Below are 16,229 nucleotides of genomic sequence, written 5' to 3' on the forward strand. Positions count from 1 at the left end.
TGTTCTCAGTCCATAGTCACCATTTCTCTCTGCAATTTCCCAGCTCCATCTGGCCAAGGAGTAAGTGGGTTACCTATCTCAGGGGTGCAGCATGCAGATTAGCTTCACTATCCTCTGACCCCTCCATGATGGGGATGTGTGTGTGTATGCATCTGTTCTTCACACTTAAAGATGACACTGTTGACAGTGAGAGCCTATCCATGAGTTTGGTTGAGGTTATCAGATTTCTGAATGGCTTTATTCCCTTCTACATTGTGGAGTGGTAAGTAACAACAGTCGTGGCATTGGCTAAGCATCTACTTTGTGATAAGCCCTCTCTCAGGGTCACACCTGGAGAGTTTCCAGTAGTCTACCAGTCTTGACTATGGGAGGCAGAGTCAAGCAGAGGCCTGTCCATTCCATTCCGAGCTTGGGCAGTGGCTAGTGAGTGGAAGGTCATCTGCTACTAGTCAAAACTCACCTGTGCTGGGCCACAGCGGCATGGGAGAGGGTCGAGGGTGGAGAGTCAGGTTTACTGCGTGGAAGGAGGCAGGGGTAAACCATTTCCGTATTTTTACCAAGAAAACTCTATGGATACCCTACCACAGCGATTGCTGATGGAGGCGGGGCGTTCTGGGAGAGATGCGTCCGTGACGTCACTATGGGTCGGAGAAGACTCGACGGCATAAGACAAAAAAAAAAGTGTCAAGCACTGTACTAGTCCCTGAGGTAGATACAATCAGACACAGTCTCTGTCCCACATGGGGCTCAGTATCAGAGAGTGCTGATATTGAATCCTGGTTTTCCAAATGAGGAAACCGAGTCACAGAGAAGTTAAATGACTCGTCCAAGGTCAAGCCGTCAAGTTCTCCACCTGAAATACCTGTTGCTGTTTTCAAATCAGTCTCTTAACCTCTTAACATTCCCAGTACCTTGGCCCAAGGAAACAACCCATCCTTCTCCTGACTGTTGCAACCAGACTGCTGCTCTTGTCACCCAACCATCCACTGTAATAGCACAACGGGTGAGACTATGCATCACTTTGGAAAACGACAGCTCAAAGAGTGTTGAATCCCAGCTGAAAACCTCAAGCATGATAGCACAACAAAGGGCAGGCTTTTTGGGTGCACAGAGTGACTGGGATTGTGAGTCTCACAGTGCCACGTTGTGTATCCACTGTGCACAGTCACACACATACTCACAGGTGAATTTTATTGTCAGTGGTGCTTTTTTGAGCATGAAGGGCCACTACATTTAAATGTGTTTATATATATACGTATGTATATATGATTTAGATAGTCATCACAAGATCTTTAAAGTAGATGTTCTTCTCTAGACTATAAATTCATTGTAGGCAGGAAATGTGTTTATTGTTATACCGTACTCTCCCAAGTGTTTACTGTAGGACTCTGCATACAGTAAGTGCCCAATAAATACAATCGAATGAATGAACACTTAAACACTCTTGCTGCTTACATGTGCCCCATTTGAATATGCAGGGGGGAGAGCTGATTGTCCTTAAATGTGAAGATGACATCACGGAGGGTGAAGTCTACCGATGAAGTCAAATGTGCCTGAAAAGATCAATGTAGGGTGTGGGATGCTCTTGTGGTCTTCAAATAAGGCCATGTTTGCTGTTTGCAATCAGTCATATTGATTGAGCCTTTATTGTGTACATACCACTGAACTAAGCTTTTGGGTGAGTACACTACAAGAGAGTAGGTAGACACATCCTTTGCCCACAGAAAAACTTCCCGTCTGGACATATATTAACATAAATTATTTATAATATGTAATATATAGATATAACATATAATTCATAGATACAATATATGGTTTATAGATATAGAGTCAACTTTTTGTCTCTAGCATTTTATCTCGACTTCTTGAAAATGGACCAGGGTTTGCATGGACTAATAAAAAGAATATAGGAGTCAGGAGACACAGGTTCTAAATCCACGTCTGCGCGTACTGGTAAACACTCAATTAGCCTTGAAGAAGCATGACCATGTAGCTAGAGCACAGGCCTGTGATTCAGAAGGATGTGGGTTCTAATCCCGGTGCTGTCGCTTGTTTGCTGCATGACCTTAGGCAAGTCACTTCACTTCTCTGTGCCTGAGTTCCCTCACCTGTAAAATGAGGATTAAGATTGTATCCCGTGTGGGATACGGACTGTGTCCAACCTGATTAGCTTGCATCTACTCCAGCTCTTACTACAGTGCCTGGCACATAGTAAGCGCTTCCCAAATACCTTAAAAAAACAAAAGTAGGCATGGATGCTTCACTGAACCAGCCAGGCTTCATGGTAATAAATTGAATGGAAATAAGCAATATATCAACCTGCACCAGGGAAGCCATACAAACAACCCAAAATCTATACTGCCACATAGAGATGAGCATTGTCATATAATTTTGTTACTTAGTCAAGCTTGCCGACCAAGGAGGTAATGATAGTTCATAAGGAAGTAAAAAATCAAGGCATGAGAGGAAGTCTTTGGGAAACTTTTAAAGAGAGTGTGTAGACATCATGTTATTTAGCTTCAGATCAAACTAAAGATTCTCCCTCTACACTGTAATCTCTTTGGGGGCAGGGAACATGTCTACCAATTCTGTTATAATGTACTGTCCCAAGCACTTAGTACAGTGCTCTGCACACAGTAAGGGCTCAATAAATGGCTGATTGATTAACTCATAAGGTTGTAGTTTGTCCAACCTCCAGCCTGTGAAACTTGTCTGACTCCTCAAGGACTTATGGGTCATTTTTAACACTGTATGGTAAGTCTGAATCACAAGCAATACAGTCTTAGAATGAAGGATGCGGTTCTTAATTTAGAAATTAAAATTTTGGAAGGGGCAAGGGGAGTGTTAGTTGTAAATATAGAGGTATTAGAAATTATTCCCAGAACTTCTCATCAATCTCTCATGCTGTAATGAGACATTTCTGTCCTTTCACTTTTCCTAGAACACAGGGGTTGTATTCTTGTAGAACCTTATGGTAAAGGAATAGCATTTTATATTGTAAGCTCTGGAGGGCAGGGATCATATCTACAGCAGCGTGGCTCAGTGGAAAGAGCACGGGCTTTGGAGTCAGGGCTCATGAGTTCGAATCCCAGCTCTGCCACTTGTCGGCTGTGTGACTGTGGGCAAGTCACTTAACTTCTCTGGGCCTCAGTTCCCTCATCTGTAAAATGGGGATTAAGACTGTGAGCCCCACGTGGGACAACCTGATTCCCCTATGTCTACCCCAGCGCTTAGAACAGTGCTCGGCACATAGTAAGCGCTTAACAAATACCAACATTATTATTATTATTATATCTACTCACTCTAATATACGATCATATCTACTCACTCTAATATACTCTTCCTATTATTTAATATAGTGCTCTGCACATAGCATGCAATAAACACAATTGATGGATCAATTAATTAATTACTGGAGTAGAGGGTTTGGAGAAACCATCATAGCTAACGTTTTCCAATACAAATTCCTTTTTTCATTAATTCATTCATTCAATCAGATTTATTGAGCACTTACCATGTGCAGAGCACTGTACTGAGCACTTGGGAGAGTGCTCAATAAATACTATTGATGAATGAATTGAGCGCTTACTGTGTGCAGAGCACTGTACTAAGCACTTGGCAAGTACAATTCAGTAACAAGTAGAGACAGTCCCTACCCAAAAATGGGTTCACAGTCTAGAAGTGGGCAGACAGACATCAAAACAAGTAAATAGGCATCCATAGCATCAATATAAATAAATAGAATTATAGATATAAACACATCATAAATTGAATAATAAATATATACATATTTATTTATGTATAAGTGCTGTGGGGTGGGGAGTACAGCAAAGGGAGGGAGTTGGGGTGATGGCAGGGAGGAGCAGAGGAAGTTAAGTTGACAGAGATGGGAGTGGGAGAAGAGGAAAGGAGGGCTTAGGGAATTATGTTGTTACTGTTATGATCATTACTAAAAGAATCCTCTCTTCCATTGCTAAGCAGCATGGCTCAGTGGAAAGAGCACGAGCTTTGGAGTCAGAGGTCATGGGTTCAAATCCTGACTCTGCCACTTGTCAGCTGTGTGACTGTGGGCAAGTCACTTAACTTCTCTGTGCCTCAGTTACCTCACCTGTAAAATGGGGATTAAGACTGTGAGCCCCACGTGGGACAACCTGATTAGCCTGTGTCTACCCCAGCGCTTAGAACAGTGCTCTGCACATAATAAGTGCTTAACAAATACCAACATTATTATTATTCCTTGTTATTTTACTGTATTTCAGCAAAAATGCAAAGTGCTGTATGGAACAGTAGAGTAAGGCTGAGGCAGAGACACGACCACTTCTTCCTATTGAAAATCGAATTTTGCCAACTTGGGGATCATGTTATACCCAGAATGGCATCATCAATCAATCAACCATATTTACTGAGTGCATACTGTGTGCGGAACACTCTACTAAGCATTTGGGAGACACATTCCCTGTCTGCAGTAAGAGTCATGTTGTAGAAAGAAGGTTCCCTCATTCTGCCATTGTGTTATAGCCAAATTGAGTAAGGATACCATTTATTATAGCCAAATGGATTGTAGTTTCCACAGTCAGCTTTCTCCTTCCTTTTGGAAGATGGTAATTATGGAGACATCGTTGTAGTCTTGTGCATTTCCTGTGTTCTATAACTGCAGACACTTAAGTAGTGAGACTCCTCATTGCTTAAAGGGTTTGGTGAGAATTGCGCCACATTGAGAGGTTTCCCTACTTTCCTTGCCTTTTTAGGGATTCCTCAATGGTTGAAGATGTTCAGAAAATTCACTGCTGTGTCGTTGCCCTTTGAATGGCATTCCATCCTTGTCTGTAACAGTGCTGCAGGAGTTAACCACTCAGTCTTAACTCCCTTCCAGCTAAACAGTCAACTAAGATAAAAGTGTAACCACCAGTAGCACTCTACCAAAGGCATACTTTTAGCCCTGACCCTCAACCTATTTATAAGGTTTTCTCTCAGTGACTTCAATTTTGGGCTTCCTTCTGAAACTGCCAAGGATGTACTTCACTGCATATTTGTCCCAGTAACTACTTCAAAGCCCCTGAAATGTGACTTTATCATTAATCGATATAATAATCTGAGTAAAGAAAAATGCCCATGCACAGAACCTAAGGAAACTTGAAAGTGGCTTAACTTCATCAATCAGTCAGCTACAGAGGTTCACCCCCCAGCCCTCAGCATTTATAGCCAAGAATTTAATGGAACATTTAACAACCTTTATATAAAAGAAAACAAAAGTTTATTTGCTCGAAGATATACCAAGGAGAGCATAACTTTGCATTGCTCTTAGGACCAGAGGCATTAGCTTATCTAGAAAATTACTCTCTATTTAACTCTTAGGGTTTGGGGACCCAAATTGGAAGAACATTGTTTATTTTTTTGCTCTAATCAGATCCTGAGAGTGATTAAGATGTTGCAAGGAGGCTTTCATAGGAATTTGTTACCATCAATAATCATATGAATCTGGTTTATACTATTTGGAAGATAGTGCTCAACTGGTTACAGATTGCTTTCTGAGGGAAGAGATACCATTACAACACCTAGGTCACTCTGCCTATTTAGAAATCTCCTGAAATGCTTTTAAGTACATGGACTCAGAAGGGTGAATGAATGAAAGGACTCTGGCAGTCAGAGTAATTCTATGGATCATGATGAATGCATCAGTGGAATGACTTTGAAAGTATAAACTCTTGAACTGGGCTTAGAAATTCTTTTAACTGTGGTTTATATAAACATTTCACTTCCTGCTTCATAGAAAACCTATGCTGCTACAAGGCTGAGATAAGATTAATTCATGAAGTGGGGAAATAACACATAACCTTAGAACATTTTCTGTAAAATTTAACTCATATCCCCAAAGTAATATCCTGTGTAATAGTAACACTAAAGTCTCCTGGAAACCTTTAAACCCTTTCACTGTAAATACAATGTTGGAATGGGATATTGAAATATCAAAGTATCAAAATGTTAGAATATCAGAATGGTTTCCACGAGAGTATGGTGTTTGGTCTGTTGAAGTCAGCCTGGAGCTTAGGTTTATGCTAAAGAGGTTTGCATCATAATTTATTTATTTATGATAATGTCTGTCTCCCCTTCTAGACTGTAAGCTTGTTGTGGGCAGGGAATGTGTCTGTTATATTGTTGTAATGCACTCTCCCAAGTGCTTCGTACAGTCCTCTGCACACAACAGGTGTTCAATAAATATCTCTGATTGATTGATAGATAGCTTTGGGAATGGAGCATGATGGTAACTCCATTTCAGATTGCTGCAGGCGAGGCTAACCGGCCCTCTGCTGCTGGGACCTAGTTGTCCTCTACTTCACTCCTTAGATTAAAGTTTTTGACTGATCACTAATATTTATAACGTACAGTAGAGGTAGGCAATACAATCCCTGCCCTCGAGGAGCTGGCAATCTAGTGGGAGGGACCAGACACAAAATCACAAAATAACTCACAGATCGAGGGAAGAAAGAATGGAAAGATGGCTATGTGGATGAAGGAAGAAAGAATGGAAAGATGGCTATGTGGATGAATAAGTGAATCACCTGTGGACCATAAGCTTCTCTCTAGACTGTATACTCCTTATGGACAGGGATAACACCTGCCAAACCCTGTTTTTTATGGTATTTGTAAAGCACTTGCTATGTGTCAAGCACTGTTCTAAGTATTAGGGTAGATAAAATTTTACCAGATCAGCCCTAATCCCTGACTCACATGAGGCTCACAGTCTAAGTAGCAGGAAGAAAATGAATTTCCATTTTACAGTTGAGGAAATTTTGGTACAGAGAAGTTAAGTGACTTACTCATGGTCCCTCAGCAGGTGGGTGGAAGAGCTGTGATTAAAACCCAGGTCTTTAGACTCCAGTAGGTGTAAACTAGGTTGTAGAGATCAGAAGTCAATCAGGGAACCCTTTTGAAGGAGATGTGATTTCAAAAGGGCTTTGAAAAAAAAAAGGTATATGTTAAGCCCTTACTATGTGCCAAGCACTGTTCTAAGTACTGGGGGCTGGGGGGAGGATACAAGGTAATCAGGTTGTCCCACGTGGGGCTCACAGTCTTAATCCCCATTTTACAGATGAGGTAGCTGAGCCAAAGAGAAGTTAAGTGACCTGCCCAAAGTCACACAGCTAACAAGTGGCAAACCCAGGATTAGAACCATGACCTCTGACTCCTGAGCCCCTGCTCTTTATACTGAGCCACACAGCTTCTCTTTGAAGATGGGGTGGGTAGTGGATGTGAAGGGGGATGGAGTTCCAGGCAGAAGGGAGGGCTTGAGCAAGAGGTCAGTGGTGAGAGACATGAGAACGAGGCACAGTAATAAGACTGGTCTGAGAGAAGCAAAATATGTGAGTTAACATCAGGTGGGAGGGGACTGAATTATGGCTCAAAATCTTCAGTTGCCAAACAACTACCCAAACTGAACTAACACTTAAGCTGTGCAGTGAGAATATTGAAGTTTTTGCATTCTTTGCCTGATTACCTTTGTTCTTTAAGTAACAAGTGAACAAACACCATAAATATGCCTTAAGGACTATCATCACAGAGGTTTTAGAGATGAAGACTTGTCCCATATTTGCTGACTGTATTTGTAAATGAATAGTTTGGCATTGTACAATAATCCTGCAGCTATACTAGTAAAATCTCACTAGGTTAATTCAAGTTACTTGTAAATGAGCAAAAACATTCTTAACAGTTAGAAAGTTTGAACAACACATTAGGCTGTAAGGAATTTTTGCATTATTCTGAAAAAGCCACAACTTACTTTGGGGGCTCAGAATCAGGTTATTCAAATAGTTGAGCCCTTCACTTCTCAAACATTTTCATTCAATCACCCCCTTGAGTCTTCCATAAACTCTCCATTCCCACCTCAGCACTACATCAAAAAAGTTTACAATTGTTGTAACTTTTTCACTGTCAGCTGCTAAAGTAGGAGAGGGAAATAAAAGGGATGGAAAAATAGGTGGAAAAAATGGTGGATGCAGACTCTGGCTTGAGATCAGAAAATAGGGTGGGTGAGAGTAAACAATAAAATGGGAAGTGGAAAATACATTTATTCTACAAACACTCATTTTTTTCCCTAGTTTTACAGTTTGGGAAAGCTTTTTGAGGACAGGGAACGTTTCTATCAACTCTGTTGTTCTCTACCAAGCACTAACACAATACTCAATAAATATAATTTATTTCTTTTGTTTCTTTCCTGAAGACTTGAAAGAGAATGAGTGTAGAACATGAAACAAGGGAGTAAGGGAAGGAGGTAAATGAAATAGAGTTTGAAGGTGTTGGAAGAGGGAAGAAGGTGAGGGAGAAGGGTAAGGTGTGAAAACAGCCCAGCCAGAATGCTATCATAGCTAAATGATGGTGGTGGTGGCTAATAATAATAATAATAACAATTGTGTTATTTGCTAAGAGCTTACTATATGTCAGGCACTGTAGTAAACGTGGGGTAAATACAAGCTAATCAGGTTGGACATAGTCCCTGTCACAGTCTTAATATTCATTTTACAGATGAGGTAACAGAAGCACAGAGAAGTGAAATGACTTGCCCAAATTCATACAGAAGACAAGTGGCAGAGCCGGGATTAGAACCCAGGTTCTTCTGATTCCCAGGCCCGTGCTCTATCCACGAGGCCAAGCTACTTCTACTGCTGTTGCACTGGAGTTCATTCATTCATTCAGTAGTATTTATTGAGCGCTTACTATGTGCAGAGCACTGTACTAAGCAGTTGGAATGTACAATTCGGCAACACTTAGAGATAATCCCTGCCCAATGACGGGCTCACAGTCTAAACGGGACTTGGGTTGCCTGCCATCACAGATTTTCTTCCCTTCCTGGTCTCAGTCCTTATTTCCGCCCTCTAACAACAATACTCAGCTCAGCTCAGCTGACAACACAATACAACCCCGCTGACAACACAACTCAGTTTCTGGAGGAAACTGAGAAGGGAGTAGGAATTACTGGCTTTTTAAAATTAATGATGTGATCATTTTAGGGGAGGTTAAGACATTTGCATTAAGTTGAGTGGGACTGACTTCATGCCACTTAGTTTTCACTTTTACAACTCTACCTCCAGTATGGCATTAACTTTGGTTCCCATGGGGATCTAGGGGGCGGGTGAAAGATTGGAGCTGTGAGAAAATGGGGAAATCATTTTGAAAGCTGTGATGGGAGGGGGACAGGAGAGAAAATTTGAGGAGGGTGTGGGGGTGGCATGGGAGAGATCTGCAGGCAGGGAAGGGAGGAGTTGCCTTGATGGCCAAGGTGAGTCATCAGGGAGGGTCCATCCTGTCCATTTTACTTCCACTGAAGTAAAAGTCAATTTCCCTCTATTGGAACCTCTCTGGCTCAATATAAATACAAGAATTAGCCAAACTACTCATCTCTAATTGATGGTATCTGGGTAGTTTGGGTGACAAATATGGTAACCAACCAATCTCTCATTTATAACCTATACATATCTGTAACCTGTTTGTAACCTAGAGAAGCAGTGTGACCTAGTGGATAGAGGATGGGCCTGGGAGACAGAAGATCTGATTTCTAATCCTGGTTCTGCCATTTGCCTGCTCCGTGACCTTGTGCAAATTACTTCACTTCTCTGGGCCTCGTTCTCATATCTGTAAAATGAGGATTAAGACTGTGAACCCCATGTGGGACATGGAAGGTGTCCAACCTGAATACCTTGCATCTACCTCAGTGCTTAGAACAATGCCTGGCACATAGTAAGTGCTTAACAAATACCATTTTTTAAAAAAGGACCTGGGTTCTATTTCTGGCTCCACCACTCGTCTGCTGTGTGACCATGGGCAAGTCAGTTCACTTCTTAACTTCTCTATGCCTCAGTCTCCTCATCTGAAAAATGTGGATGAAGACTGTGAGCTTCACAGGGGACAGGGACTGTGTCCAACCTGGTTAGCTTGAATCTACCCCAGTGTTCAGTACAGTGTCTGATAAATAGTAAGTGCTTAACAAATACTATAAAAAAACCCCTATACAAATATTGGGTCCAACTTCTGTCACAACTTAGGTCATAATTTCACAATTTGTGTTTTATGCTCAAGGACTTTCTGTAGAGAAAAAAAACCCCTGGGTTAAGGCATTAATTTATAGATCTTTCAATTCCTCTGAAATGTTTCTGTTCTTCCTTCTTGTACCATAAAGTATCATTAATCTAGATCAATCAAATAATGGTATTTATTTATCACCTACTATGTGCAGAGCACTGTACTAAGCACTTGGGAGAATACAACAGAGTTGGTATACATATTTCCTGCCCACAGGAAACTTCAAAAAACACAGACACAGATCTAATTGATAATTTATTACGCCAAAGGTGTCAGGCACTATACTAAGCCTCACCTCATCTGTAACATGGGGATTGACTGTGAGCCTCACGTGGGACAACCTGATTACCCTGTATCTACCCCAGCGCTTAGAACAGTGCTCTGCACATAGTAAGCGCTTAACAAATACCAACATTATTTTATTATTATTTTAAGCACTGGACTAGTTACAGCATTATGGTATTAGAAGCAGTCTCCTGATCCCCCATGGAACTCTCGGTTTAAGAGGGAGAGCCCTTATTATGATCCCCATTTTACAGATGAAGAAAGTGAGAAATAGAGATGTCTTAGACTTGTGCAATGTCACAGAACAGGCCAGTAGCAGAGTTGGGACTAGAACCTGGGTCTCCTGACTCTCCTTCTTGTGTTCTTTCCACTACACCACACGATCACCTATATTAATAGTCTATTTTCTTCTTGTCCTTGAATATTTGATGCAAATAGAGTTTTTTTAAACAAATTTTTATTAAGCACATCCAGTCGTTCGGACTGCCAGCGCCGTGTGGGCGGGGAACATGTCTACCAACTCTGTTGTATGGTACTCTCCCAAGCGCTTAATAGAGTGTTCTGCACACAGTAAGCATACAATAAATCCCATTTATTGATTGATTAACTGATTGATACAGTATGTCAAAGCATTATGCTAGTTACGGGCACCACATTATTTCATGTCCAATTGAGCACAATTCTTGTTGGACATGGGGCTCCGATTCTAAGGGGTAGAGAGATTAACCATCTTACTCCCATTTTACAGATGAGAAAAGTGAGATGAAGAGATTTATCTAAGGTCACAGAGCAGGCCAGTGGGTCTCTAAGTCTCACTCTCATGCCCTATCCATTAGGATACCCTGCCTTCTTGAGGGAAATGATCCACTCCAACCTGAGTTGGCTTCAAAGTCCAAGGACAACTCAGTTGATTAACTGAAATTTAATTTCAGGAGTATTTTTATAATATAACCACTCCCTTTATTCTTTCCCCATCCCATCCGGGGAATATGTACATATGTACATATGACAGATATGTACATTTCTGCAATTTATTTGTTTACGTTAATGTCCGTCTCCCCCTCTAGACTATAAGATCAGTGTGGGCAGGGAATTCTTATATTGTACTCTCCCAAGTGCTTAGTACAGTGCTCTGCACACAGTACACACTCATTAAATACAATGACTGATGAATTAAAAATACTTAATACACCCAATTCTGAATTGGCAGGTCCGTGGTTATGCTGTACTAATATTGCACATTTTCCATCTGCAATTTTTACAATTCTCTATGATTTTATAAACACAAACCTTAACAAACAAAAAAGAAAATGCTAGGCCTAAAAACAATTACTATGTCTGCTTTCAAATGCAACAAACAATTTTATGGGTAGACATTAAGGGACACACAAAAGAAACCAGAGGTATGAAAGGATACAATAACAAAGAAATTGAAATTGAATGAACTGAAAGCAGTCACTGGAAATCTCCTCACCCAAACCTGGAGAGATACAAAAGAAAGAAACCAAAAAAGAGGAAACCTTCACATTAACAGCTGAAATGAATTGGGGCCCACAGAATAAAATAATGCAAAAATAAAATTCATGAAACATAAAACCGGGGACAATTAAAAGAAAACTGAACGATGATGAGCATAAATTAAAATATTATTTTTTAACATTTATTAAGGGCCCATATGCAGCTGGTGTTGATTTTAACAAAAAACAAAAAAAATTAACTGACCTGAGAGAAGAACAATAGGCTCATACTGATACATTTAAAGTCCCCTTTAAGAATCTTTCTTCCATTGTTTTATACGTTCGTCACATTACAAATTCCAAAGTAATCTGCTGACTGCAACTTTGAAAAGGAAAAAAAAAACAGCCAAACAGATGATTAGATTACATGCAGCTTTACTTAAACAATCGTACCGGAAATTTCCAACGCACCCTGAAAATCCTATCTTTCTGAGTGCTTCCAAGTGGCCCAAACCACAGTGCAATGTAGGTAACTCCCACTTGTGCTAGTTGAAGTTGTTCCCATAAATTTTCCAACCTCTCGAACCCTATTCACGGGATGAGATGCCTAAATAAATTGGAAAGGAAAACTTTTAAAGTTCTGCTAACCCAATAAGGATCTTTTATTATGAATGATCACGGATCGGTGTTGACACTTCCCCCAATGGCTGTCACCACCACTAGGCCCCTACACCCACCACCTTGTCAATAATGCCTGGTAACAACATGATCTCCGATCGTTCTGAATTTTCAAGCTTTGGCAGCTAAAGTCATTTGGCCTTTGGCCTCATGCCTCAAGGGGCGGGAGGCATTGACTTATGAGGAAAGATTAAATTAACGTAGCCTGGCCAAAGAATGACTAACGGGGGATCTCGGAAGAGTGTTTTTAACATTTTAAAAGGGTAACAGGACTAAAGAATGAGAAATCCTATGAAGAATGGCCCAAAGGGGAAGTCATTAAGCCAAGGAAACTTTAAATTGAATAAAAGTCAAAATTTTTTGAAACAAAAGATCTATTAAATGTGGAATACCCCTTCCAGGGAGGGAAGTTGCCGAAGTTCTTGCTCGGGCTAGGCCAGACTATAGGATCTTAATGAGTAACCGTTTTGAGTAATCCTCAGTTGACCTCCGAGACGTGGGTATGGTGACCCAATTCTCTAGTCTATGGTCGGTGATAATGATGGTATTTGTTAAACGTTTACTATGTGACAAGCGCTGTTCTAAGCGTTCACCTGCTGCAGAGCCCGTTCTCCTCATTCATAAGGCGGCGAGTTCTCCGCGGTTCTCTGTGTCTGCAAGGTTTTTCTACAAGTTGGCTAAGGTATTGTCCTCTTTCATCTCCAAGGCTATAGATATATCACTTTCCTAGATGTGGGTCACTGCGATGAAACTAGCTGCCTCATCTTAGGTATTTCGCTCAGTCAGTGGTTACCTTCTCCCTAGCAGTGCCACAGTTTTCTGAGTATCTGGAAACTTCTCAGTTTAGGACTTTCCCTGAATTGCTTGGGCCAACGTCTTCTTGGGCAGGAAGGGCCGGGTCCATTGTCCTGGGGGTTCAACCTCACGTTGAGTTTGAGCACCAACCAGAATCCCGAAACAGTGTCAGAACACCAAGAGCCTCCAGAACCACTTGTGAACATGAAATAAAAGGAATTTACCCTGTTTGATTTGGGTCACTCAGGTGCCACCTGGAGAGGCACTGTGGCCTAGAGAACAATAATAATAATAATGTTGGTATTAGTTAAGTGCTTAGCACTGTTCTAAGCGATGGGGGAGATACAGGTAATCAGGTTGTCCCACGTGAGGCTCACAGTCTTAATCCCCATTTTACAGATGAGGTAAGTGAGGCACCGAGAAGTTAAGCGACTTGCCCACAGTCACACAGCTGCCAAGTGGCAGAGTCAGGATTCGAACCCATGCCCTCTGACTCCCAAGCCCAGGCTCTTTCCACTGAGTCTCGCTGCTTCTCATACAAGCAGGTTCCAGTGGAGGGAACAAGGGCCTGGATGTCAGAAGCCTTGGGTTCTTATCCTAGCTCTACCACTTGTGTTTTCTGTGACTTTGAGCAAGTCACTTCACTTCCCAGTGTCTCACTTTCCTTATTTGTAAAATGGGGATTCAGTGCCTGCTTTCCCTCTTGGGAGCCTCTTGTGGGATAGGAATGTCATTGTTTCTTGTTGTACTGTACTTCTCCAAGCACTCAGTACAGTGCTTTGCACACAGTAAGTACTCAATGAATACGATTGAATGAAAAAAATGAATGAAAGAATAACAGGAGGTGGGCATGGAAGGCGTGAAGTCTGTGAACAGGTGAATAAAATATTTTTTCTGTTTCCCTTACTTTCAGCTTCCTGATTTCAGCTCAACATAGAGCAGCTATTTGAATATCTTATTGTTATCCATTACCCTTACAAACCTCATTAAAGATAACTCTTGAGGTGAATGTAGTTTCAGTGCTAGGCAGGGGTGAAAGTGGAAAATTATTCTTATAGAAACCCCAGGCATTTAAAATGATACTTCCATGCTTGTGATTGTGGCTTGCCATTCGATGTTGAAAGTGGTCTGAAAGTGATGTTGATGTAAGTACTCCAAGAGTCCTGGTCTCTTGAGCAAAGAGAAGGTTGGACAACAGTTTTAAAAAAAATGCTATACAAAAAGGTTTTTGTGTATTAACAGATTTTTGATAATAATAATAATTGTGGCATTTATTGAGCTCTTACTATGTGCCAAGCTCTCTACGAAGTGCTAGGGATGATAGAATGTAAGCAGATTGGACATAGTCCCAGTCCCAATGAGAGAAAAAAGTATTTTATCCCCAATTAACTGATGAGGTCATTGAGGCACAGAAAAATTAAGTGACTTACCTAAGGCCACATAATAGAAACGTAACAAAGACAGGATTAGAACACAGATCCTTGGCCTCCAGGCCTGTGCCCTGTTGACTAGGCCTTGGGGATTCTCTCTTTTTGTGCTTTCTATGATGACTGGAATGGGATTGTGTCGGTATATTTCTAAACCGAGAAAATATTTAACAGCCTAACACAATACCAGTGACCCTCCATGCTTGGTTGAGTAGTCCAGGGGGCAGTGACTTTTCTCCAGGCAGTGCTGGTCTGTGGTATGGCTATTCTCCCCTGGGCAGCATTAGGTCCAGGCTATAGGAAATCTTTGCTAGGCACTATTGTATCTGGGGTAAAAAGACTCTTCTCCAGGTAGTGCTGGATAATAGGAATTCTCCTCCAGCTAGTACTCATGTCTGGGTTCTAAAGCCAGTCCTTGTGGAAGTGGCCATCTTTCTGACTGTGGCCTATGGCCATTTGAAAAACTTGCATTAAATTAGCATTCAGCAAGGCCAGCCAGGGGAGCCTCTCCCATAGTTTGTCTGTTGCTCCTTCCAGGAACTCCCTTCTAGCCAGCTTCAGTTAACGTGGGTGGGTTCCTTTCCTTTCTTTTATGGACTTCTCTGGGTTAGACTTTTCCTGGAGCCGCTCCTCTCTGGGCAGGAGGAAACTCTGAGTGGGACCGCACTTCAAATTTCAACAATTAGAAGCAGCATGGCGTAGTGAATAGACCATGGGCCTGGGAGTCAGAAGGTCATGGCTTCCAATCCCAGCTCCGCCACATGTCTGCTGTGCGACCTTGGGCAAGTCATTTCACTTCTCTGGGCCTCAGTTACCTCATCTGTAAAATGGGGATTGAGGCTGTGAGCCCCACAAAACCGACTTGCTTCTATCCACCCCAGCGTTTAGTACAGTGTTTGGCACATAGTAAGCACTTAACAAATACTATTAATATTATTATCATTCAACCAACTACTACTAATACTACTAATGATGGTATTTGTTAAGCACTGTTCAAAGCCCTGGGGGGAGGGGGCGGGAATACAAGGTGATCAGGCTGTCCCGCGTGGAGCTAATAGTCTTAATCCCCATTTTACAGATGAGGCAACTGAGGCACAGAGAAGTTAAGTGACTTGCCCAAAGTCACACGGCTGACAAGCGGCAGAGCCGGGATTAGAACCCACCACCTCTGACTCCCAAGCCCGGGCTCTTTACACTGCGCCATGCTGCTTCTCTACCGTGAGAACAGTAGGCAAATCAATTGGTGTGTTTGCAAGACAGATCAAGTGTGTCTTCCCAGCAAGGACTCAGTTTAGCCCCAAGATGCACAAATCTCCCCTTCCACTTCTGACTCAATTTAGTCACTAGGTAACAGCAAACCCTCTTGTCCCTCTCTGACTCAAGTAGGTCACTAAGTTGCCCCAAGCATCCCCTACTCACCTTGTTTAACAATGTCAATTAACCAGTGGTGTTTATAGAGAGCATACCGAGTGCAGAACACTGTATTAAGTGTTTGGAAGAATACAATACAACG

General features: G+C 41.7%; 1 non-coding gene across 1 annotated transcript; it reads left to right on the forward strand.

Moving 5' to 3' along the window:
- The first annotated feature begins 312 nt into the window (after nucleotides 1-312).
- LOC114810490 lies at nucleotides 313-450 on the forward strand. Its single transcript, XR_003758189.1, has one exon. It is a non-coding gene; the product is annotated as a small nucleolar RNA SNORA7 (small nucleolar RNA).
- The last annotated feature ends 15,779 nt before the right edge of the window (nucleotides 451-16,229 follow it).

The sequence above is a fragment of the Ornithorhynchus anatinus genome, chromosome 3 (assembly GCF_004115215.2).
Source record: "Ornithorhynchus anatinus isolate Pmale09 chromosome 3, mOrnAna1.pri.v4, whole genome shotgun sequence".
Classification (NCBI taxonomy): Eukaryota; Metazoa; Chordata; class Mammalia; order Monotremata; family Ornithorhynchidae; genus Ornithorhynchus; species Ornithorhynchus anatinus.